Source organism: Bufo bufo, chromosome 2 (genome assembly GCF_905171765.1).
Source record: "Bufo bufo chromosome 2, aBufBuf1.1, whole genome shotgun sequence".
Lineage (NCBI taxonomy): Eukaryota > Metazoa > Chordata > Amphibia > Anura > Bufonidae > Bufo > Bufo bufo.
In genome coordinates this window covers 399,166,680-399,193,232 of record NC_053390.1, presented here as the reverse complement: position 1 = coordinate 399,193,232, position 26,553 = coordinate 399,166,680, and positions in this window count along the sequence as shown.

Sequence of the window (26,553 nt, the reverse complement as noted above, 5' to 3'; positions counted from 1 at the left end):
TTCTATTATGGAGGCACTCATTAGTACAGTAGGTCCAGGGAGCAGTGAATACAGCACTCCCTGTCGGGTCACATCGCAACCTGGCATGAAGAGTATCTCCTCGGTGGTTGCATTGTCTGGATCAGGAGAGGTGAGTTGATTTGTATTTTTTTGTCTGGTATGAGCGCTGAGAATCACTGGGGTCTGATTGAGGGTCTGATCTTAGGTCTGAGAATCACTGGGGATCTCATTTTGAGTCCCATTAACCCTGGGGGTCTACTATGAGGTCTGAGAAATACTGGTGGTCTGATTGGGCGTCTGATCAACACTAGGGGGGATTGATTGGGGGTCTGATGTGAAGTCTGATTAAAAATATTTTTTCTTATTTTCGTCCTCTAAAACCTATGTGCATCTTATGGGCAGGTGAGTCTTATAGGGGGAAAAATATGATAAATTAACTCTAATGAATTTAGAATGATTTCATTTACATCTATGTATACTAGGCACATACTGAATACTAATTCTCCATGCAAACCAAGGTGCACATTTGGTTATTAACACATTCTTTGCCATTTTTTTTATATAAGACTTGCACAGTCCCGCTATCCAACTGCTAAAACTTAGGTGCATAGAGTATGTTTCCACCACTCTTGACACTAGAGAGTAGTGAATGCAGTAATCCCTATACAGAGTTCGAGTCGTCGCTGTAGGGGAGCCACCATGTCTCTACTCACTTACTACTCACTACTCACAGTATAGTTAGCAGCTGACTCACAGCTGACACAGGGGTGAAGCATCAACGGGTCAGCCAATATTTATAGTCAAGTAACAGGCATAGGTCATGGCAGGCAGAGTTTGTGCATATCCGAGAGAGGGCAGGTTGCAATGTATCAATATGGAAGACGAAGAAAGGAAGCTAAGGGTCAAAGTCAGAAATGCAGGCAGAGGTTCGGTACACAGGCACACAATCAGAATATCACACCTTCACTGGTAATTAGCTATCTAAGAAATCTATAGCTCAGGCACCTCTTCCTAGGGAAAGGTGCCTTAAGTACACACAGATGTCAAGCTATTGGCTGGTGAAAATGCAGAATAGGTGCGCTGGCCCTTTAACTGCTAGGAGGTGAGCGCACCCTTAGACAGTAAAAGAGGCCTAGCGCAAGCTGCAGTCTCCAGTGGAGGACTGAGGAGTCAGGCAACCATCCTTGCTAGAGAAGGGCAGAGAAGGGCTGCCAGATGCCGGCCTATGGGCAGCATCAGAAGTGATGCACAGCCCACCTTGGACAGCAGGATGGCGGTGGTCGTAGGGCATAGCTATGATGATATCTAGTGAATATTCCATGAAAGTCAGTCTTTAGAAAACCTCTTTAAGCCTGTTAGGCTAGAATCTCTCTATCAACAGGTCTGTCTAACATGACAAGTCAAAACTGCATGGATCAGTTATGAGAGGAGTAAAAGAACAGGGAGGAAAAAAAGAGATGAAGAAACTATAAAGCAAAGAAGAAGAAGTCTATGATTATAATGAGGTTAGAAACACTAAAAATTGAATAATTTTGTGATGGGATGTATCAATCTTGTGGCTCTCATCTGAAAGTACACTGTAGAGAGAATATGGAAGATAATCAATTAAATAATCAATTTAAACCTGTATTGATTCTTCGAGTGAGAAAACATTTCCACTAGCTAAAATGAGAATTTAAATGAGTTAATTTTTGTGAAGTGAATTAGTTGTATCCAATGAGCCATGAAGTTTCAATGTAAGCAATCAACCATGGAAATCACTAAATTATTGTCACACTGAAAGGGAAATTGAAAAAAAGAGAACAATTCTTAACATGGGGTCTGTTATGAACAATATTTAGCACACTAGAAAGTGAACAGAGCTGTTTCTAGACCAGGGACAACATCCGGCACTCCAGCTGTTCTGAAACTACAACTCCCTGAACACTTCTTTCACTTCTATTCTGGGAGTTGCCGAAGGTTGCTGATCCGTGTTCTAGACCTATATTTATGTTTTTATTCCACATATTATTTATTTTGCTTGAAACCGATGAATTGAAATAGCTAAAGGTGTTGGCCTATCTGGGACATTAATGGCATATTGACCTTAGATTGTGAGACCCATTGGGTACAGTGGGTACAGTTGGAGGCTAATGTCTGTAAAGTGCTGCGAAATATAGTAGCGCTATATAAGTGCATAAAATAAATAAAATAAATAAATATTGCTAGGATATGCCATCAATGACACATAGGTTTGGGTATCACACCTGGATGCTCTCCTATCTTCAGAAATCGAACCGAGAGCAGCCATGTTTGTGCAGCAACCCTCCATTTACTGTTATGGGAGTTCCAAAAATAGCTGAGCACTGACTCCGGCAATTTCCGGCAGTCCCGTAGTGGTGAATGGAAGGTTGACTTTATTCTCTGTTATGGGACTTCCAAAACTAGCCGCACAGTTATTTCCGGATACCCCTTGGTGGTAAATGGAAGATGGCTGTGCATGCAAGGTGTATTTGTCTTATTTTGGAGACAGAAGCAGATTCTTGAGATGGGACAAGTACCTACAGTATTTGATAATTATGACATATTCTAACAACAGGGTTGCCAACTAGATTTTTTTTTTTTTTCTGGACAACTTATCCCAAAATCATTTTTACGGACAAAATGGAAAACCATAATGAATGATAACGATTAATAGTAATACATGTCTACAGCTCAATATACAGTACTGATAAGAACTCATTACCAGAATTTACTGTGAGCTGTAAAATGATGATAATTACTACCAAAATAATCTAGTCACGTACCATCAGCCTAAAAAAATCACGGACGTATCTATTTTTTTTTCAGGAAAAAAGTCACCTATTTTTACGGACTGTCCAGGAATTTCTGAACGGTTGGCAACCTTGCCTAGCAATATCGCATCAATGTCCCAGATGGGCCAAGTTGCCAACTCCTTTAAGCTGTAATACATATGATTCAATGCCATTTTCACGGACACAAGTGTCACACTCACTCTTATACAACCCTGACATGTAAATCTAAAATTAAGTTAAATGCAGCCCAAAACCAGTTCAAACATCCCCATAAAATGCTGCCACCACTTATAGTTATGGTCAACAAGATGCCAACACTATAGATGCCAAATGGATGTAACAAGAAAAAAGTATTAAATGGAATATTTAATACACAATAATACAGCGCTTAAGAAGGTTACAAAAATGATAAAATAACAATGAGATACATGAATAGGTAACACGGTTAAAAAAAAGAAATGAGGATGAAGGATAACAGACCTCTTGCTATTTTGTTGCATCCTATGAGTCTGACATCATCTGTATATTGATATGACATTTTAAAGGATCTCAGCCAGACCCCCTTAAACTTTCCATCCAGCCATTTGAAAGGTGAATTGCTATTCATATGCAAGAAAACATAGTCATACAACATAATTTTGACCTATATCATACTTTCTCATAAGCCGGTCCTAGCAAGATAATGGCAGGAAAGTTCTAAGCATATTTTAACCAATCTAGCCATACAAGATTTGATTATAAATAGGGATGAGCGAATCGACTCCGTATAGTATTAGAATGTATTGGGTACAGAATTATAATGTATTATTAGTAATTAGGGATGAGCGAACCCGAACTGTATAGTTCGGGTTCGTACCGAATTTTGGGGTGTCCGTGACACGGACCCGAACCCGAACATTTTCGTAAAAGTCCGGGTTCGGGTTCGGTGTTCGGCGCTTTCTTGGCGCTTTTTGAAAGGCTGCAAAGCAGCCAATCAACAAGCGTCATACTACTTGGCCCAAGAGGCCATCACAGCCTTGCCTACTATTGGCATGGCTGTGATTGGCCAGTGCAGCATGTGACCCAGCCTCTATTTAAGCTGGAGTCACGTAGCACCGCACGTCACTCTGCTATGATCAGTATAGGGAGAGGTTGCAGCTGCGACGTTAGGGCGAGATTAGGCAGATTAACTCCTCCAAAAGACTTCATTCTGTGATCGATCTGCAGCTGTGGATCATTGAAGTGCTATTATTGACTTGCTCACTTTTTTGAGGCTGCCCAGAGCGTTTTTAGATCACTTTTTTTCTGGGGTGATCGGCGGCCATTTTGTGACTTGTGGTGCGCCAGCACGAGCTATCACCAAGTGTATTTAACCATCGATAGTGTGGTTATTTTGTGCTATATCCTACATCAGCTGCAGGCTGAGCCTGTGTCACCGAAGTGCATTTAACCATCAACAGTGTGGTTATTTTTTGGCCATATATTACATCAGGGGCAGGTTGAGCCTGTCACCCAGCGCCTAAAAAATAGACCTGACATTTCTATTCAACCAAATCTGCAGTTTTAGCTGGTCAAGTTATTTGTAGTGACCGTAAAAGCAGACTTTTTGTTCTGGGTTGAAAAAGCATTCCCAAATTTGCCATTCTGAAAATAACTAGTTTGTGGTATTTGAGGCCTACTTGAAATCTATCCCAAAAAGAAAATCTTACATTGAAGGTATTGATAGTGTCATTCAGAAAAACCTATGACACACGCTAGCGTGCTGATAGAAGTGTCATTCTGTGATTAAACCTATAACTGTCACACAGCGCAAAAAAAAACAGGTCTCACATCTCTATTCAACCAAATCTGCACAGTTTTGGTGGGCCAAGTTATTTATAGTGACCGTAAAAGCAGACTTTTTGTTCTGGGTTGAAAAAGCATTCCCAAATTTGCCATTCTGAAAATAGCTAGTTTGTGGTATTTGAGGCCTACTTGAAATCTATCCAAAAAAGAAAATCTTACATTGAAGTTATTGATAGTGTCATTCAGAAAAACCTAAGACACACGCTAGCGTGCTGATAGAAGTGTCATTCTGTGATTAAACCTATAACTGTCACACAGCGCAAAAAAAAAACAAGTCTCACATCTCTATTCAACCAAATCTGCACAGTTTTAGCTGGTCAAGTTATTTGTAGTGACCGTCAAAGCAGACTTTTTGTTCTGGGTTGAAAAAGCATTCCCAAATTTGCCATTCTGAAAATAACTAGTTTGTGGTATTTGAGGCCTACTTGAAATCTATCCAAAAAAGAAAATCTTACATTGAAGTTATTGATAGTGTCATTCAGAAAAACCTAAGACACACGCTAGCGTGCTAAAAGAAGTGTCATTCTGTGATTAAACCTATAACTGTCACACAGCGCAAAAAAAAACAGGTCTCACATCTCTATTCAACCAAATCTGCACAGTTTTAGCTGGTCAAGGTATTTGTAGTGACTAGAGTTGAGGGAACACCTGGATGTTCGGGTTCGAGAAGTTCGGCCGAACTTCCCGGAAATGTTCGGGTTCGGGATCCGAACCCGATAAGAAATTCGTCCCGAACCCAAACCCCATTGAAGTCAATGGGGACCCGAACTTTTGGGCACTAAAAAGGCTGTAAAACAGCCCAGGAAAAAGCTAGAGGGCTGCAAAAGGCAGCAACATGTAGGTAAATCCCCTGCAAACAAATGTGGATAGGGAAATGAGTTAAAATTAAAATTAAAAAAATAAAAATGAACCAATATCAATTGGACAGAGGTCCCATAGCAGAGAATCTGGCTTCACGTCAGCAGAGAATCAGTCTCTTCATGCCATAGCAAAGAATCTGGCTTCATGTCAGCAGAGAATCAGTCTCTTCATGCCATAGCAGAGAATCTGGCTTCATGTCAGCGCAGAATCAGTCTTCATGTCATAGCAGAGAATCAGGCTTCACGTCACCCACCACTGGAACAGGCCACTGTCACACATTTAGGCCCCGGCACCCAGACAGAGGAGAGCGGTCCCGTAACAGAGAATCTGGCCTTATGTCAGCGCAGAATCTGTCTTCATGTCATAGCAGAGAATCAGGCATCACGTCACCCACCACTGGAACAGGCCACTGTCACACATTTAGGCCCCGGCACCCAGGCAGAGGAGAGAGGTCCCGTAACAGAGAATCTGGCCTTATGTCAGCGCAGAATCTGTATTCATGTCATAGCAGAGAATCAGGCTTCACGTCACCCACCACTGGAACAGGCCACTGTCACACATTTAGGCCCAAGCACCCAGGCAGAGGAGAGAGGTCCCGTAACAGAGAATCTGGCCTTATGTCAGTGCAGAATCTGTATTCATGTCATAGCAGAGAATCAGGCTTCACGTCACCCACCACTGGAACAGGCCACTGTCACACATTTAGGCCACGGCACCCAGACAGAGGAGAGCGGTCCCGTAACAGAGAATCTGGCCTTATGTCAGCGCAGAATCTGTATTCATGTCATAGCAGAGAATCAGGCTTCACGTCACCCACCACTGGAACAGGCCACTGTCACACATTTAGGCCCAGGCACCCAGGCAGAGGAGAGAGGTCCCGTAACAGAGAATCTGGCCTTATGTCAGCGCAGAATCTGTATTCATGTCATAGCAGAGAATCAGGCTTCACGTCACCCACCACTGGAACAGGCCACTGTCACACATTTAGGCCCCGGCACCCAGACAGAGGAGAGGTTCATTCAACTTTGGGTTGCCCCACAATATAATGGTAAAATGAAATTAAAAATAGTATTGAATGAGGAAGTGCCCTGGAGTAGAATAATATATTGTTAAGGGGAGGTAGTTAATATCTAATCTGCACAAGGGATGGACAGGTCCTGTGGGATCCATGCCTGGTTCATTTTTATGAACGTCAGCTTGTCCACATTGGCTGTAGACAGGCGGCTGCGTTTGTCTGTAATGACGCCCCCTGCCATGCTGAATACACGTTCAGACAAAACGCTGGCCGCCGGGCAGGCCAGCACCTCCAAGGCATAAAAGGCTAGCTCTGGCCACGTGGACAATTTGGAGACCCAGAAGTTGAATGGGGTCGAACCATCAGTCAGTACGTGGAGGGGTGTGCACAGGTACTGTTCCACCATGTTAGTGAAATGTTGCCTCCTGCTAACACGTTCCGTATCAGGAGGTGGTGCAGTTAGCTGTGGCGTGGTGACAAAACTTTTCCACATCTCTGCCATGCTAACCCTGCCCTCAGAGGAGCTGGCCGTGACACAGCTGCGTTGGCGACCTCTTGCTCCTCCTCTGCCTTCGCCTTGGGCTTCCACTGGTTCCCCTGTGACATTTGGGAATGCTCTCAGTAGTGCGTCTACCAACGTGCGCTTGTACTCGCGCATCTTCCTATCACGCTCCAGTGTAGGAAGTAAGGTGGGCACATTGTCTTTGTACCGGGGATCCAGCAGGGTGGCAACCCAGTAGTCTGCACACGTTAAAATGTGGGCAACTCTGCTGTCGTTGCGCAGGCACTGCAGCATGTAGTCGCTCATGTGTGCCAGGCTGCCCAGAGGTAAGGACAAGCTCTCCTCTGTGGGAGGCGTATCGTCATCGTCCTGTGTTTCCCCCCAGCCACGCACCAGTGATGGGCCCGAGCTGCTTTGGGTGCCACCCCGCTGTCAACATGCTTCATCCTCATCCTCCTCCACCTCCTCCTCATCCTCGTCCTCCAGTAGTGGGCCCTGTCTGGCCACATTTGTACCTGGCCTCTGGTGTTGCAAAAAACCTCCCTCTGAGTCACTTTGAAGAGACTGGCCTGAAAGTGCTAAAAATGACCCCTCTTCCTCCTCTTCCTCCTGGGCCAACTCCTCTTCCATCACCGCCCTAAGTGTTTTCTCAAGGAGACATAGAAGTGGTATTGTAACGCTGATAACGGCGTCATCGCCACTGGCCATGTTGGTGGAGTACTCGAAACAGCGCAACAGGGCACACAGGTCTCGCATGGAGGCCCAGTCATTGGTGGTGAAGTGGGTCTGATCTGCAGTGCGACTGACCCGTGCGTGCTGCAGCTGAAACTCCACTATGGCCTGCTGCTGCTCGCACAGTCTGTCCAGCATATGCAAGGTGGAGTTCCACCTGGTGGGCACGTCGCATATGAGGCGGTGAGCGGGAAGGCCGAAGTTACGCTGTAGCGCAGACAGGCGAGCAGCGGCAGGGTGTGAACGCCGGAAGCGCGAACAGACGGCCCGCACTTTATGCAGCAGCTCTGACATGTCGGCGTAGTTGCGAATGAACTTCTGCACCACCAAATTCAGCACATGCGCCAGGCAAGGGATGTGCGTCAAACCGGCTAGTCCCAGAGCTGCAACGAGATTTCGCCCATTATCGCACACCACCAGGCCGGGCTTGAGGCTCACCGGCAGCAACCACTCGTCGGTCTGTTGTTCTATACCCCGCCACAACTTCTGTACGGTGTGGGGCCTGTCCCCCAAACATATGAGTTTCAGAATGGCCTGCTGACGTTTACCCCGGGCTGTGCTGAAGTTGGTGGTGAAGGTGTGTGGCTGACTGGATGAGCAGGTGGAAGAAGAGGAGGAGGAAGCTGAGTAGGAGGAGGAGGAGACAGGAGGCAAAGAATGTTGCCCTGCGATCCTTGGCGGCGGAAGGACGTGCGCCAAATAGCTCTCCGCCTGGGGCCCAGCCGCCACTACATTTACCCAGTGTGCAGTTAGGGAGATATAGCGTCCCTGGCCGTGCTTACTGGTCCACGTATCTGTGGTTAGGTGGACCTTGCCACAGATGGCGTTGCGCAGTGCACACTTGATTTTATCGGACACTTGTTTGTGCAGGGAAGGCACGGCTCTCTTGGAGAAGTAGTGGCGGCTGGGAACAACATACTGTGGGACAGCAAGTGACATGAGCTGTTTGAAGCTGTGTGTGTCCACCAGCCTAAATGACAGCATTTCATAGGCCAGTAGTTTAGAAATGCTGGCATTCAGGGCCAGGGATCGAGGGTGGCTAGGTGAGAATTTAAGCTTTCTCTCAAATGTTTGTGAGATGGAGAGCTGAACGCTGCCGTGTGACATGGTTGAGATGCTTGGTGACGCAGGTGGTGGTGTTGGTGGTACATCCCATGTTTGCTGGGCGGCAGGTGGCAACGTTCCTCCAGAGGCGGAGGAAGAGGCCGAGGCGGCGGCAGCAGCAGCAGAAGAGGCCGAGGCGGCAGCAGCAGAAGATGTAGCAGGGGGAGCCTGAGTAACTTCCTTGTTTTTAAGGTGTTTACTCCACTGCAGTTCATGCTTTGCATGCAGGTGCCTGGTCATGCAGGTTGTGCTAAGGTTCAGAAAGTTAATGCCTCGCTTCAGGCTCTGATGGCACAGCGTGCAAGCCACTCAGGTCTTGTCGTCAGCACATTGTTTGAAGAAGTGCCATGCCAGGGAACTCCTTGAAGCTGCCTTTGGGGTGCTCGGTCCCAGATGGCGGCGGTCAGTAGCAGGCGGAGTCTCTTGGCGGCGAGTGTTCTGATTTTTCCGACTGCTCCCTCTTTTGCTACGCTGTTGGCTCGGTCTCACCACTGCCTCTTCCTCCGAACTGTGAAAGTCAGTGGCACGACTTTCATTCCATGTGGGGTCTAGGACCTCATCGTCCCCTGCATCGTCTTCCACCCAGTCTTGATCCCTGACCTCCTGTTCAGTCTGCACACTGCAGAAAGACGCAGCAGTTTGTACCTGTGTTTCGTCATCATCAGAGACGTGCTGAGGTGGTATTCCCATGTACTCATCATCAGGAAACATAAGTGGTTGTGCGTTAGTGCATTCTATGTCTTCCACCGCTGGGGAAGGGCTAGGTGGTTGCCCTTGGGAAACCCTGCCAGCAGAGTCTTCAAACAGCATAAGAGACTGCTGAATAACTTGAGGCTCAGACAGTTTCCCTGGTATGCATGGGGGTGATGTGACAGACTGATGGGCTTGGTTTTCATGCGCCATCTGTGCGCTTTCTGCAGAAGACTGGGTGGGAGATAATGTGAACGTGCTGGATCCACTGTCGGCCACCCAATTGACTAATGCCTGTACCTGCTCAGGCCTTACCATCCTTAGAACGGCATTGGGCCCCACCAAATATCCCTGTAAATTCAGGCGGCTACTGGGACCTGAGGTAGTTGGTACACTAGGACGTGTGGCTGTGGCAGAAAGGCCACGTCCTCTCCCAGCACCAGAGGGTCCACTAACACCACCACGACCATGTCCACGTCCGCGTCCGCTTATTAGATGTTTTCCTCCTTGTTCCCGTTCACCACAATTTTGAGAATGGCAAATTTGGGAATGCTTTTTCAACCCAGAACAAAAAGTCTGCTTTTACGGTCACTACAAATAACTAGACCAGCTAAAACTGTGCAGATTTGGTTGAATAGAGATGTGAGACCTGTTTTTTTTTTGCGCTGTGTGACAGTTATAGGTTTAATCACAGAATGACACTTCTATCAGCACGCTAGCGTGTGTCTTAGGTTTTTCTGAATGACACTATCAATACCTTCAATGTAAGATTTTCTTTTTGGGATAGATTTCAAGTAGGCCTGAAATACCACAAACTAGTTATTTTCAGAATGGCAAATTTGGGAATGATTTTTCAACCCAGAACAAAAAGTCTGCTTTTACGGTCACTACAAATAACTTGACCAGCTAAAACTGTGCAGATTTGGTTGAATAGAGATGTGAGACCTGTTTTTTTTTGCGCTGTGTGACAGTTATAGGTTTAATCACAGAATGACACTTCTATCAGCACGCTAGCGTGTGTCTTAGGTTTTTCTGAATGACACTATCAATACCTTCAATGTAAGTTTTTCTTTTTGGGATAGATTTCAAGTAGGCCTCAAATACCACAAACTAGTTATTTTCAGAATGGCAAATTTGGGAATGCTTTTTCAACACAGAACAAAAAGTCTGCTTTGACGGTCACTACAAATAACTTGACCAGCTAAAACTGTGCAGATTTGGTTGAATAGAGATGTGAGACCTGTTTTTTTTTGCGCTGTGTGACAGTTATAGGTTTAATCACAGAATGACACTTCTATCAGCACGCTAGCGTGTGTCTTAGGTTTTTCTGAATGATACTATCAATAACTTCAATGTAAGATTTTCTTTTTGGGATAGATTTCAAGTAGGCCTGAAATACCACAAACTAATTATTTTCAGAATGGCAAATTTGGGAATGCTTTTTCAACACAGAACAAAACGTCTGTTTTGACGGTCACTACAAATAACTTGACCAGCTAAAACTGTGCAGATTTGGTTGAATAAAGATGTGAGACCTGTTTTTTTTTGCGCTGTGTGACAGTTATAGGTTTAATCACAGAATGACACTTCTATCAGCACGCTAGCGTGTGTCTTAGGTTTTTCTGAATGATACTATCAATAACTTCAATGTAAGATTTTCTTTTTGGGATAGATTTCAAGTAGGCCTGAAATACCACAAACTAGTTATTTTCAGAATGGCAAATTTGGGAATGCTTTTTCAACCCAGAACAAAAAGTCTGCTTTGACGGTCACTACAAATAACTTGACCAGCTAAAACTGTGCAGATTTGGTTGAATAGAAATGTCAGGTCTATTTTTTAGGTGCTGGGTGACAGGCTCAACTTGCCCCTGATGTAATATATGGCCAAAAAATAATCACACTGTTGATGGTTAAATGCACTTGGGTGACACAGGCTCAGCCTGCAGCTGATGTAGTATATGGCCAAAAAATAATCAGACTGTTGATGGTTAAATGCACTTGGGTGAAACAGGCTCAGCCTGCAGCTGATGTAGTATATGGCCAAAAAATAAACCAGACTGTTGATGGTTAAATGCACTTCGGTGACACAGGCTCAGCCTGCAGCTGATGTAGGATATAGCACAAAATAACCACACTATCGATGGTTAAATACACTTGGTGATAGCTCGTGCTGGCGCACCACAAGTCACAAAATGGCCGCCGATCACCCCAGAAAAAAAGTGATCTAAAAACGCTCTGGGCAGACTCAAAAAAGTGAGCAAGTCAATAATAGCACTTCAATGATCCACAGCTGCAGATCGATCACAGAATGAAGTCTTTAGGAAGAGTTAATATGCCTAATCTCGCCCTAACGTCGCAGCTGCAACCTCTCCCTATACTGATCATAGCAGAGTGACGTGCGGCGCTACGTGACTCCAGCGTAAATAGAGGCTGGGTCACATGGTGCACTGGCCAATCACAGCCATGCCAATAGTAGGCATGGCTGTGATGGCCTCTTGGGCCAAGTAGTATGACGCTTGTTGATTGGCTGCTTTGCAGCCTTTCAAAAAGCGCCAAGAAAGCGCCGAACACCGAACCCGGACTTTTACGAAAATGTTCGGGTTCGTGGCCGTGTCACGGACACCCCAAAATTCGGTATGAACCCGAACTATACAGTTCGGGTTCGCTCATCCCTAGTAGTGACCGTAAAAGCAGACTTTTTGTTCTGGGTTGAAAAAGCATTCCCAAATTTGCCATTCTGAAAATAAATAGTTTGTGGTATTTGAGGCCTACTTGAAATCTATCCCACAAATAAAATCTTACATTGAAGTTATTGATAGTGTCATTCAGAAAAACCTAAGACACACGCTAGCGTGCTGATAGAAGTGTCATTCTGTGATTAAACCTATAACTGTCACACAGCGCAAAAAAAAACAGGTCTCACATCTCTATTCAACCAAATCTGCACAGTTTTAGCTGGTCAAGTTATTTGTAGTGACCGTAAAAGCAGACTTTTTGTTCTGGGTTGAAAAAGCATTCCCAAATTTGCCATTCTGAAAATAACTAGTTTGTGGTATTTGAGGCCTACTTGAAATCTATCCCAAAAAGAAAATCTTACATTGAAGTTATTGATAGTGTCATTCAGAAAAACCTAAGACACACGCTAGCGTGCTGATAGAAGTGTCATTCTGTGATTAAACCTATAACTGTCACACAGCGCAAAAGAAAACAGGTCTCACATCTCTATTCAACCAAATCTGCACAGTTTTAGCTGGTCAAGTTATTTGTAGTGACCGTAAAAGCAGACTTTTTGTTCTGGGTTGAAAAAGCATTCCCAAATTTGCCATTCTGAAAATAAATAGTTTGTGGTATTTGAGGCCTACTTGAAATCTATCCCAAAAAGAAAATCTTACATTGAAGGTATTGATAGTGTCATTCAGAAAAACCTAAGACACACGCTAGCGTGCTGATAGAAGTGTCATTCTGTGATTAAACCTATAACTGTCACACAGCGCAAAAAAAAACAGGTCTCACATCTCTATTCAACCAAATCTGCACAGTTTTAGCTGGTCAAGTTATTTGTAGTGACCGTAAAAGCAGACTTTTTGTTCTGGGTTGAAAAAGCATTCCCAAATTTGCCATTCTGAAAATAACTAGTTTGTGGTATTTGAGGCCTACATGAAATCTATCCCAAAAAGAAAATCTTACATTGAAGGTATTGATAGTGTCATTCAGAAAAACCTAAGACACAAGCTAGCGTGCTGATAGAAGTGTCATTCTGTGATTAAACCTATAACTGTCACACAGCGCAAAAAAAAACAGGTCTCACATCTCTATTCAACCAAATCTGCACAGTTTTAGCTGGTCAAGTTATTTGTAGTGACCGTCAAAGCAGACTTTTTGTTCTGGGTTGAAAAAGCATTTACCAAATTTGCCATTCTGAAAATAACTAGTTTGTGGTATTTGAGGCCTACTTGAAATCTATCCCAAAAAGAAAATCTTACATTGAAGTTATTGATAGTGTCATTCAGAAAAACCTAAGACACACGCTAGCGTGCTGATAGAAGTGTCATTCTGTGATTAAACCTATAACTGTCACACAGCGCAAAAAAAAAACAGGTCTCACATCTCTATTCAACCAAATCTGCACAGTTTTAGCTGGTCAAGTTATTTGTAGTGACCGTAAAAGCAGACTTTTTGTTCTGGGTTGAAAAAGCATTCCCAAATTTGCCATTCTCAAAATTGTGGTGAACGGGAACAATGAGGAAAACATCTAATAAGGGACGCGGACGCGGACGTGGACATGGTCGTGGTGGTGTTAGTGGACCCTCTGGTGCTGGGAGAGGACGTGGCCGTTCTGCCACAGCCACACGTCCTAGTGAACCAACTACCTCAGGTCCCAGTAGCCAGCAGAATTTACAGCGATATTTGGTGGGGCCCAATGCCGTTCTAAGAATGGTAAGGCCTGAGCAGGTACAGGCATTAGTCAATTGGGTGGCCGACAGTGGATCCAGCACGTTCACATTATCTCCCACCCAGTCTTCTGCAGAAAGCGCACAGATGGCGCATGAAAACCAAGCCCATCGGTCTGTCACATCACCCCCATGCATATCAGGGAAACTGTCTGAGCCTCAAGTTATGCAGCAGTCTCTTATGCTGTTTGAAGACTCTGCTGCCAGGGTTTCCCAAGGGCATCCACCTAGCCCTTCCCCAGGAGTGGAAGAGATAGAATGCACTAACGCACAACCACTTATTTTTCCTGATGATGAGGACATGGGAATACCACCTCAGCACGTCTCTGATGATGACGAAACACAGGTGCCAACTGCTGCGTCTTTCTGCAGTGTGCAGACTGAACAGGAGGTCAGGGATCAAGACTGGGTGGAAGACGATGCAGGGGACGATGAGGTCCTAGACCCCACATGGAATGAAGGTCGTGCCACTGACTTTCACAGTTTGGAGGAAGAGGCAGTGGTGAGACCGAGACAACAGCGTAGCAAAAGAGGGAGTAGTGGGCAAAATCAGAACACCCACCGCCAAGAGACTCCGCCTGCTACTGACCGCCGCCATCTGGGACCGAGCACCCCAAAGGCAGCTTCAAGGAGTTCCCTGGCATGGCACTTCTTCAAACAATGTGCTGACGACAAGACCCGAATGGTTTGCACGCTGTGCCATCAGAGCCTGAAGCGAGGCATTAACTTTCTGAACCTTAGCACAACCTGCATGACCAGGCACCTGCATGCAAAGCATGAACTGCAGTGGAGTAAACACCTTAAAAACAAGGAAGTCACTCAGGCTCCCCCTGCTGCCTCTTCTGCTGCTGCCGCCTCGGCCTCTTCTGCTGCTGCCGCCGCCTCGGCCTCTTCCTCCGCCTCTGGAGGAACGTTGGCACCTTTCCGCCCATCAAACATGGGATGTACCACCAACACCACCACCTGCGTCACCAAGCATCTCAACCATGTCACACGGCAGCGTTCAGCTCTCCATCTCACAAACATTTGAGAGAAAGCTTAAATTCTCACCTAGCCACCCTCGATCATTGGCCCTGAATGCCAGCATTTCTAAACTACTGGCCTATGAAATGCTGTCATTTAGGCTGGTGGACACACACAGCTTCAAACAGCTCATGTCACTTGCTGTCCCACAGTATGTTGTTCCCAGCCGCCACTACTTCTCCAAGAGAGCCGTGCCTTCCCTGCACAAACAAGTGTCCGATAAAATCAAGTGTGCACTGCGCAACGCCATCTGTGGCAAGGTCCACCTAACCACAGATACGTGGACCAGTAAGCACGGCCAGGGACGCTATATCTCCCTAACTGCACACTGGGTAAATGTAGTGGCGGCTGGGCCCCAGGCGGAGAGCTATTTGGCGCACGTCCTTCCGCCGCCAAGGATCGCAGGGCAACATTCTTTGCCTCCTGTCTCCTCCTACTCAGCTTCCTCCTCCTCTTCTTCCACCTGCTCATCCAGTCAGCCACACACCTTCACCACCAACTTCAGCACAGCACGGGGTAAACGTCAGCAGGCCATTCTGAAACTCATATGTTTGGGGGACAGGCCCCACACCGCACAGGAGTTGTGGCGGGGTATAGAACAACAGACCGACGAGTGGTTGCTGCCGGTGAGCCTCAAGCCCGGCCTGGTGGTGTGCGATAATGGGCGAAATCTCGTTGCAGCTCTTGGCCTACCTGGATTGACGCACATCCCTTGCCTGGCGCATGTGCTGAATTTGGTGGTGCAGAAGTTCATTCGCAACTACCCCGACATGTCAGAGCTGCTGCATAAAGTGCGGGCCGTCTGTTCGCGCTTCCGGCGTTCACACCCTGCCGCTGCTCGCCTGTCTGCGCTACAGCGTAACTTCGGCCTTCCCGCTCACCGCCTCATATGCGACGTGCCCACCAGGTGGAACTCCACCTTGCATATGCTGGACAGACTGTGCGAGCAGCAGTAGGCCATAGTGGAGTTTCAGCTGCAGCACGCACGGGTCAGTCGCACTGCGGATCAGACCCACTTCACCACCAATGACTGGGCCTCCATGCGAGACCTGTGTGCCCTGTTGCGCTGTTTCGAGTACTCCACCAACATGGCCAGTGGCGATGACGCCGTTATCAGCGTTACAATACCACTTCTATGTCTCCTTGAGAAAACACTTAGGGCGATGATGGAAGAGGAGGTGGCCCAGGAGGAAGAGGAGAAAGAGGGGTCATTTTTAGCACTTTCAGGCCAGTCTCTTCGAAGTGACTCAGAGGGAGGTTTTTTGCAACACCAGAAGCCAGGTACAAATGTGGCCAGACAGGGCCCACTACTGGAGGACGAGGATGAGGAGGAGGTGGAGGAGGATGAGGATGAAGCATGTTCACAGCGGGGTGGCACCCAAAGCAGCTCGGGCCCATCACTGGTGCGTGGCTGGGGGGAAACACAGGACGATGATGATACGCCTCCCACAGAGGACAGCTTGTCCTTACCTCTGGGCAGCCTGGCACACATGAGCGACTACATGCTGCAGTGCCTGCGCAACGACAGCAGAGTTGCCCACATTTTAACGTGTGCGGACTACTGGGTTGCCACCCTGCTGGATCCCCGGTACAAAGACAATGTGCCCACCTTACTTCCTACACTGGAGCGTGATAGGAAGATGCGCGAGTACAAGCGCACGTTGGTAGACGCGCTACTGAGAGCATTCCCAAATGTCACAGGGGAACCAGTGGAAGCCCAAGGCGAAGGCAGAGGAGGAGCAAGAGGTCGCCAACGCAGCTGTGTCACGCCCAGCTCCTCTGGGGGCAGGGTTAGCATGGCAGAGATGTGGAAAAGTTTTGTCAACACACCACAGCTAAGTGCACCACCACCTGATACGGAACGTGTTAGCAGGAGGCAACATTTCACTAACATGGTGGAACAGTACCTGTGCACACCCCTCCACGTACTGACTGATGGTTCGGCCCCATTCAACTTCTGGGTCTCCAAATTGTCCACGTGGCCAGAGCTAGCCTTTTATGCCTTGGAGGTGCTGGCCTGCCCGGCGGCCAGCGTTTTGTCTGAACGTGTATTCAGCACGGCAGGGGGCTTCATTACAGACAAACGCAGCCGCCTGTCTACAGCCAATGTGGACAAGCTGACGTTCATAAAAATGAACCAGGCATGGATCCCACAGGACCTGTCCATCCCTTGTGCAGATTAGATATTATCTACCTCCCCTTAACAAAATATTATTCTACTCCAGGGCACTTCCTTATTCAATACTATTTTTAATTTCATTTTACCATTATATTGCGGGGCAACCCAAAGTTGAATGAACCTCTCCTCTGTCTGGGTGCCTGGGCCTAAATGTGTGACAGTGGCCTGTTCCAGTGGTGGGTGACGTGAAGCCTGATTCTCTGCTATGACATGAAGACAGATTCTGCGCTGACATAAGGCCAGATTCTCTGTTACGGGACCGCTCTCCTCTGCCTGGGTGCCTGGGCCTAAATGTGTGACAGTGGCCTGTTCCAGTGGTGGCTGACGTGAAGCCTGATTCTCTGCTATGACATGAATACAGATTCTGCGCTGACATAAGGCCAGATTCTCTGTTACGGGACCGCTCTCCTCTGTCTGGGTGCCGGGGCCTAAATGTGTGACAGTGGCCTGTTCCAGTGGTGGGTGACGTGAAGCCTGATTCTCTGCTATGACATGAAGACAGATTCTGCGCTGACATAAGGCCAGATTCTCTGTTACGGGACCTCTCTCCTCTGCCTGGGTGCCTGGGCCTAAATGTGTGACAGTGGCCTGTTCCAGCGGTGGGTGACCTGAAGCCTGATTCTCTGCTATGACATGAATACAGATTCTGCGCTGACATAAGGCCAGATTCTCTGTTACGGGACCTCTCTCCTCTGCCTGGGTGCCTGGGCCTAAATGTGTGACAGTGGCCTGTTCCAGTGGTGGCTGACGTGAAGCCTGATTCTCTGCTATGACATGAAGACTGATTCTGCGCTGACATGAAGCCAGATTCTCTGCTATGGCATGAAGAGACTGATTCTCTGCTGACATGAAGCCAGATTCTTTGCTATGGCATGAAGAGACTGATTCTCTGCTGACGTGAAGCCAGATTCTCTGCTATGGGACCTCTGTCCAATTGATATTGGTTAATTTTTATTTTTTTAATTTTTATTTTAATTCATTTCCCTATCCACATTTGTTTGCAGGGGATTTACCTACATGTTGCTGCCTTTTGCAGCCCTCTAGCTCTTTCCTGGGCTGTTTTACAGCCTTTTTAGTGCCCAAAAGTTCGGGTCCCCATTGACTTCAATGGGGTTCGGGTTCGGGACGAAGTTCGGTTCGGGTTCGGATCCTGAACCCGAACATTTACGGGAAGTTCGGGCGAACTTCTCGAACCCGAACATCCAGGTGTTCGCTCACCTCTATTAGTAATAACTTTGTCTTATAGGAGCCAATACATTCTACAGTAATACTGTAAGAGAGCTCGCTCCGTACAGTATTGAAGCTAAGTTTTGTGCAAATCGACTTTGGATGTTTCATCCGAAGTTTATTCGCTCATCCCTAATTATGAACTACAAATTCTGCTGGTTCCTAAGGCAGAAAATCCTGTGAGACTAGTAAAGAGGCTGAATTCCCCGGTTATTATAAAACATGGTTTATGAAAGGGCTGGCAATGAAGCATTATATTTTGCTTTGTATCTTATAGAGGACTACAGCCATTTAAGGATCATTTGGTGGCCTGGAGATCTTGCACCTCATGTCAGTGTATACATCTCGTTAAAAAGGACCTGTCACCATGCAATAAAATCTGCAGGCAGCATGTTACAGAGCAGAAGAATCTGAACAGATTGATATATAGTTTTATAGGAAAGGATTCAGTAAAACTTGTAATTTATGCATCTAAATCTCAGTTTTTTTTTTCTGAACTTAAGACCACACCCATTTACAGCTATCAGTGATTGACATCTATCTATGTATAAAGATATACACAGGGAATGCTGTCAATCACTGATAACACTTCTCTTGTGTACAACTTTCAGTGACTGACCAATATATATGTATACCCACATAAGGGCCCATTCACACAAACATATACACTGCGTGCAGAATTATTAGGCAAATGAGTATTTTGACCACATCATCCTCTTTATGCATGTTGTCTTACTCCAAGCTGTATAGGCTCGAAAGCCTACTACCAATTAAGCATATTAGGTGATGTGCATCTCTGTAATGAGAAGGGGTGTGGTCTAATGACATCAACACCCTATATTAGGTGTGCATAATTATTAGGCAACTTCCTTTCCTTTGGCAAAATGGGTCAAAAGAAGGACTTGACAGGCTCAGAAAAGTCAAAAATAGTGAGATATCTTGCAGAGGGATGCAGCACTCTTAACCACCTCAGCCCCCAGTGCTTAAACACCCTGAAATACCAGGCCACTTTTTACACTTCTGACCTACACTACTTTCACCGTTTATTGCTCGGTCATGCAACTTACCACCCAAATGAATTTTACCTCCTTTTCTTCTCACTAATAGAGCTTTCATTTGGTGGTATTTCATTGCTGCTGACATTTTTACTTTTTTTGTTATTAATCGAAATTTAACGATTTTTTTGCAAAAAAATGACATTTTTCACTTTCAGTTGTAAAATTTTGCAAAAAAAACGACATCCATATATAAATTTTGCTCTAAATTTATTGTTCTACATGTCTTTGATAAAAAAAAAATGTTTGGGTAAAAAAAAAATGGTTTGGGTAAAAGTTATAGCGTTTACAAACTATGGTACAAAAATGTGAATTTCCGCTTTTTGAAGCAGCTCTGACTTTCTGAGCACCTGTCATGTTTCCTGAGGTTCTACAATGCCCAGACAGTACAAACACCCCACAAATGACCCCATTTCGGAAAGTACACACCCTAAGGTATTCGCTGATGGGCATAGTGAGTTTATAGAACTTTTTATTTTTTGTCACAAGTTAGCGGAAAATGATGATTTTTTTCATTTTTTTTTTTTTTCTTACAAAGTCTCATATTCCACTAACTTGTGACAAAAAATAAAAACTTCCATGAACTCACGATGCCCATCACGAAATACCTTGGGGTCTCTTCTTTCCAAAATGGGGTCACTTGTGGGGTAGTTATACTGCCCTGGCATTCTAGGGGCCCAAATGTGTGGTAAGGAGTTTGAAATCAAATTCTGTAAAAAATGACCTGTGAAATCCGAAAGGTGCTCTTTGGAATATGGGCCCCTTTGCCCACCTAGGCTGCAAAAAAGTGTCACACATCTGGTATCTCCGTACTCAGGAGAAGGTGGGGAATGTGTTTTGGGGTGTCATTTTACATATACCCATGCTGGGTGAGAGAAATATCTTGGCAAAAGACAACTTTTCCCATTTTTTTATACAAAGTTGGCATTTGACCAAGATATTTATCTCACCCAGCATGGGTATATGTAAAAAGACACCCCAAAACACATTCCTCAACTTCTCCTGAATATAGAGATACCAGATGTGTGACACTTTTTTGCAGCCTAGGTGGGCAAAGGGGCCCATATTCCAAAGAGCACCTTTCGGATTTCACTGGTCATTTTTTACAGAATTTGATTTCAAACTCCTTACCACACATTTGGGCCCCTAGAATGCCAGGGCAGTATAACTACCCCACAAGTGACCCCATTTTGGAAAGAAGACACCCCAAGGTATTCCGTGAGGGGCATGGCGAGTTCCTAGAATTTTTTATTTTTTGTCGCAAGTTAGTGGAAAATGCTGATTTTTATTTTTTTATTTTTTTTTCATACAAAGTCTCATATTCCACTAACTTGTGACAAAAAATAAAAACTTCCATGAACTCACTATGCCCGTCAGCGAATACCTTGGGGTCTCTTCTTTCCAAAATGGGGTCACTTGTGGGGTAGTTATACTGCCCTGGCATTCTAGGGGCCCAAATGTGTGGTAAGGAGTTTGAAATCAAATTCTGTAAAAAATTACGAGTGAAATCCGAAAGGTGCTCTTTGGAATGTGGGCCCCTTTGCCCACCTAGGCTGCAAAAAAGTGTCACACATCTGGTATCTCCATACTCAGGAGAAGTTGGGGAATGTGTTTTGGGGTGTCATTTTACATATACCCATGCTGGGTGAGAGAAATATCTTGGCAAAAGACAACTTTTCCCATTTTTTTATACAAAGTTGGCATTTGACCAAGATATTTCTCTCACCCAGCATGGGTATATGTAAAATGACACCCCAAAACACATTCCCCAACTTCTCCTGAGTATGGAGATACCAGATGTGTGACACTTTTTTGCAGCCTAGGTGGGCAAAGGGGCCCACATTCCAAAGAGCACCTTTCGGATTTCACTCGTAATTTTTTACAGAATTTGATTTCAAACTCCTTACCACACATTTGGGCCCCTAGAATGCCAGGGCAGTATAACTACCCCACAAGTGACCCCATTTTGGAAAGAAGACACCCCAAGGTATTCCGTGAGGGGCATGGCGAGTTACTAGAATTTTTTATTTTTTGTCACAAGTTAGTGGAAAATGATGATTTTTTTTTTTTTCATACAAAGTCTCATATTCCACTAACTTGTGACAAAAAATAAAAACTTCCATGAACTCACTATGCCCATCAGCGAATACCTTGGGGTCTCTTCTTTCCAAAATGGGGTGACTTGTGGGGTAGTTATACTGCCCTGGCATTCTAGGGGCCCAAATGTGTGGTAAGGAGTTTGAAATCAAATTCTGTAAAAAATTACGAGTGAAATCCGAAAGGTGCTCTTTGGAATGTGGGCCCCTTTGCCCACCTAGGCTGCAAAAAAGTGTCACACATCTGGTATCTCCATACTCAGGAGAAGTTGGGGAATGTGTTTTGGGGTGTCATTTTACATATACCCATGCTGGGTGAGAGAAATATCTTGGTCAAATGCCAACTTTGTATAAAAAAATGGGAAAAGTTGTCTTTTGCCAAGATATTTCTCTCACCCAGCATGGGTATATGTAAAATGACACCCCAAAACACATTCCCCAACTTCTCCTGAGTATGGAGATACCAGATGTGTGACACTTTTTTGCAGCCTAGGTGGGCAAAGGGGCCCACATTCCAAAGAGCACCTTTCGGATTTCACTCGTACAGGGAGTGCAGAATTATTAGGCAAGTTGTATTTTTGAGGATTAATTTTATTATTGAACAACTACCATGTTCTCAATGAACCCAAAAAACTCATTAATATCAAAGCTGAATATTTTTGGAAGTAGTTTTTAGTTTGTTTTTCGTTTTAGCTATTTTAGGGGGATATCTGTGTGTGCAGGTGACTATTACTGTGCATAATTATTAGGCAACTTAACAAAAAACAAATATATACCCATTTCAATTATTTATTTTTACCAGTGAAACCAATATAACATCTCAACATTCACAAATATACATTTCTGACATTCAAAAACAAAACAAAAACAAATCAGTGACCAATATAGCCACCTTTCTTTGCAAGGACACTCAAAAGCCTGCCATCCATGGATTCTGTCAGTGTTTTGATCTGTTCACCATCAACATTGCGTGCAGCAGCAACCACAGCCTCCCAGACACTGTTCAGAGAGGTGTACTGTTTTCCCTCCTTGTAAATCTCACATTTGATGATGGACCACAGGTTCTCAATGGGGTTCAGATCAGGTGAACAAGGAGGCCATGTCATTAGATTTTCTTCTTTTATACCCTTTCTTGCCAGCCACGCTGTGGAGTACTTGGACGCGTGTGATGGAGCATTGTCCTGCATGAAAATCCTGTTTTTCTTGAAGGATGCAGACTTCTTCCTGTACCACTGCTTGAAGAAGGTGTCTTCCAGAAACTGGCAGTAGGACTGGGAGTTGAGCTTGACTCCATCCTCAACCCGAAAAGGCCCCACAAGTTCATCTTTGATGATAACAGCCCAAACCAGTACTCCACCTCCACCTTGCTGGCGTCTGAGTCGGACTGGAGCTCTCTGCCCTTTACCAATCCAGCCACGGGCCCATCCATCTGGCCCATCAAGACTCACTCTCATTTCATCAGTCCATAAAACCTTAGAAAACTCAGTCTTGAGATATTTCTTGGCCCAGTCTTGACGTTTCAGCTTGTGTGTCTTGTTCAGTGGTGGTCGTCTTTCAGCCTTTCTTACCTTGGCCATGTCTCTGAGTATTGCACACCTTGTGCTTTTGGGCACTCCAGTGATGTTGCAGCTCTGAAATATGGCCAAACTGGTGGCAAGTGGCATCTTGGCAGCTGCACGCTTGACTTTTCTCAGTTCATGGGCAGTTATTTTGCGCCTTGGTTTTTCCACACGCTTCTTGCGACCCTGTTGCCTATTTTGAATGAAACGCTTGATTGTTCGATGATCACGCTTCAGAAGCTTTGCAATTTTAAGAGTGCTGCATCCCTCTGCAAGATATCTCACTATTTTTTACTTTTCTGAGCCTGTCAAGTCCTTCTTTTGACCCATTTTGCCAAAGGAAAGGAAGTTGCCTAATAATTATGCACACCTAATATAGGGTGTTGATGTCATTAGACCACACCCCTTCTCATTACAGAGATGCACATCACCTAATATGCTTAATTGGTAGTAGGCTTTCGAGCCTATACAGCTTGGAGTAAGACAACATGCATAAAGAGGATGATGTGGTCAAAATACTCATTTGCCTAATAATTCTGCACGCAGTGTAATTTTTTACAGAATTTGATTTCAAACTCCTTACCACACATTTGGGCCCCTAGAATGCCAGGGCAGTATAACTACCCCACAAGTGACCCCATTTTGGAAAGAAGAGACCCCAAGGTATTCGCTGATGGGCATAGTGAGTTCATGGAAGTTTTTATTTTTTGTCACAAGTTAGTGGAATATGAGACTTTGTATGAAAAAAATAAATAAAAAAAATCATCATTTTCCACTAACTTGTGACAAAAAATAAAAAATTCTAGGAACTTGCCATGCCCCAAGGCATTCTAGGGGCCCCAAAATTACGAGTGAAATCCGAAAGGTGCTCTTTGGAATGTGGGCCCCTTTGCCCACCTAGGCTGCAAAAAAGTGTCACACATGTGGTATCTCCGTATTCAGTAGAAGTTGGGGAATGTGTATTGGGGTGTCTTTTTACATATACCCATGCTGGGTGAGATAAATATCTTGGTCAAATGCGAGTTCATGGAAGTTTTTATTTTTTGTCACAAGTTAGTGGAATATGAGACTTTGTATGAAAACAAAAACAAAAAAAAAAACATAATTTTCCACTAACTTGTGACAAAAAATAAAAAATTCTAGGAACTTGCCATGCCCCTCACGGAATACCTTGGGGTGTCTTCTTTCCAAAATGGGGTCACTTGTGGGGTAGTTATACTGCCCTGGCATTTTCCAGGGGCCCTAATGTGTGGTAAGTAGGTAAATGACCTGTGAAATCCGAAAGGTGCTCTTTGGAATGTGGGCCCCTTTGCCCACCTAGGCTGCAAAAAAGTGTCACACATGTGGTATCTCCGTATTCAGGAGACGTTGGGGAATGTGTTTTGTGGTGTCATTTTACATATACCCATGCTGGGTGAGAGAAATATCTTGGCAAAAGACAACTTTTCCCATTTTTTTATACAAAGTTGGCATTTGACCAAGATATTTATCTCACCCAGCATGGGTATATGTAAAATGACACCCCAAAACACATTCCCCAACTTCTCCTGAATACGGAGATACCACATGTGTGACACTTTTTTGCAGCCTAGGTGGGCAAAGGTGCCCAAATTCCTTTTAGGAGGGCATTTTTAGACATTTGGATACCAGACTTCTTCTCACGCTTTGGGGCCCCTAAAATGCCAGGGCAGTATAAATACCCCACATGTGACCCTATTTTGGAAAGAAGACACCGCAAGGTATTCAATGAAGGGCATGGCGAGTTCATAGAAAAAAAAAAATTTTGGCACAAGTTAGCGGAAATTGATTTTTTTGATTTTTTTCTCACAAAGTCTCCCTTTCCGCTAACTTGGGACAAAAATTTCAATCTTTCATGGACTCAATATGCCCCTCAGCGAATACCTTGGGGTGTCTTCTTTCCAAAATGGTGTTATTTGTGGGGTGTTTGTACTGCCCTGGCATTTGAGGGTCTCCGCAATCATTACATGTATGCCCAGCATTAGGAGTTTCTGCTATTCTCCTTATATTGAGCATACGGGTAATGAGATTTTTTTTTCCGTTCAGCCTCTGGGCTGAAAGAAAAAATGAACGGCACAGATTTCTTCATTCGCATCGATCAATGTGGATGAAAAAATCTCTGCCAAAAAAAGGAAAAGGAGGGGAAAGGCGTCTGCCAGGACATAGGAGCTCCGCCCAACATCCATACCCACTTAGCTCGTATGCCCTGGCAAACCAGATTTCTCCATTCACATCAATCGATGTGGATGAATAAATCATTGGCGGGATTTTTTTTTTTATATATACAAAGTGTTTGCCAAAGTATATGAACACCGCCACCTCCTCAGCTCATATGCCTTGTCAAACGTATCTTTTACTGCAGAGGAGAAATCTCGTCTTGCAGCGCCGCATACACCGACTTGCGTGTAATCTGACAGCAGCGCAATGCTTCTGTCCGAATGCACATCAGTGCTGCAGCTAGTCGATCGGTTGGTCCACCTGGAAGGTAAAAAAAAAAAAAAAAAAAGAAAAAACCAGGCCGCAACACAATAATTTTATTAACTTTGGAAGAGAACATAGAAACTTTAACTTTTTGAACTGAACATTAACCTTTTTGCTTACTGGTGTTTTTTTGTTTTTTTTACCTTTATAGAACAAACCTCTCCTTCCCCATGGGTCAATGTGCAAAGCGCAAATCGCCCAAAGATGTGGCGAAGTACGTTATGCACTTTGTCCCATGTGAAAGGAGACGTTTGCAGCAGCTGTGAGTGAATGGGCCCTAATAGCCCTGTGTGCCTGTCCTGGTGAGATGTGATCCCTATGCTAGGTGTACCTGTGTGTGGTACTTCCGGAAACACTCTCCTAAGCATAGGGCAGGGTGGTCAGGGCAGTCAGGACAGAAATAGCGGGTGTCACGCCTTATTCCACTCCTGCTACAGACACGACATCTTTTTCGGGGTGACGGTTGGATTGAGGTACCAGCAACGACATTGGGGAAATGTCGCTCGTGTAGACGGCTAACTACACTGGTGGATGGGGCCACGGAACCTTCTGGATACAGGAGGTTCTCGATGATCTCTTCCTGGAATTTGAGGAAGGATCGTGTTCTCCCAGCCTTACTGTAGAGAACAAAACTATTATACAGCGCCAATTGAATCAAATATACAGACACCTTCTTATACCAGCGTCTGGTTCTGCGGGAAACTAAATACGGAGACAACATCTGGTCATTGAAGTCCACCCCTCCCATGGGCAAATTATAGTCGTGGACTGAGAGGGGCTTTTCAATGACACGGGTTGCTCGCTCAATTTGGATTGTCGTGTCTGCGTGAATGGAGGAGAGCATGTAAACGTCACGCTTGTCTCTCCATTTCACCGCGAGCAGTTCTTCATTACACAAGGCAGCCCTCTCCCCCCTTGCAAGACGGGTGGTAACGAGCCAT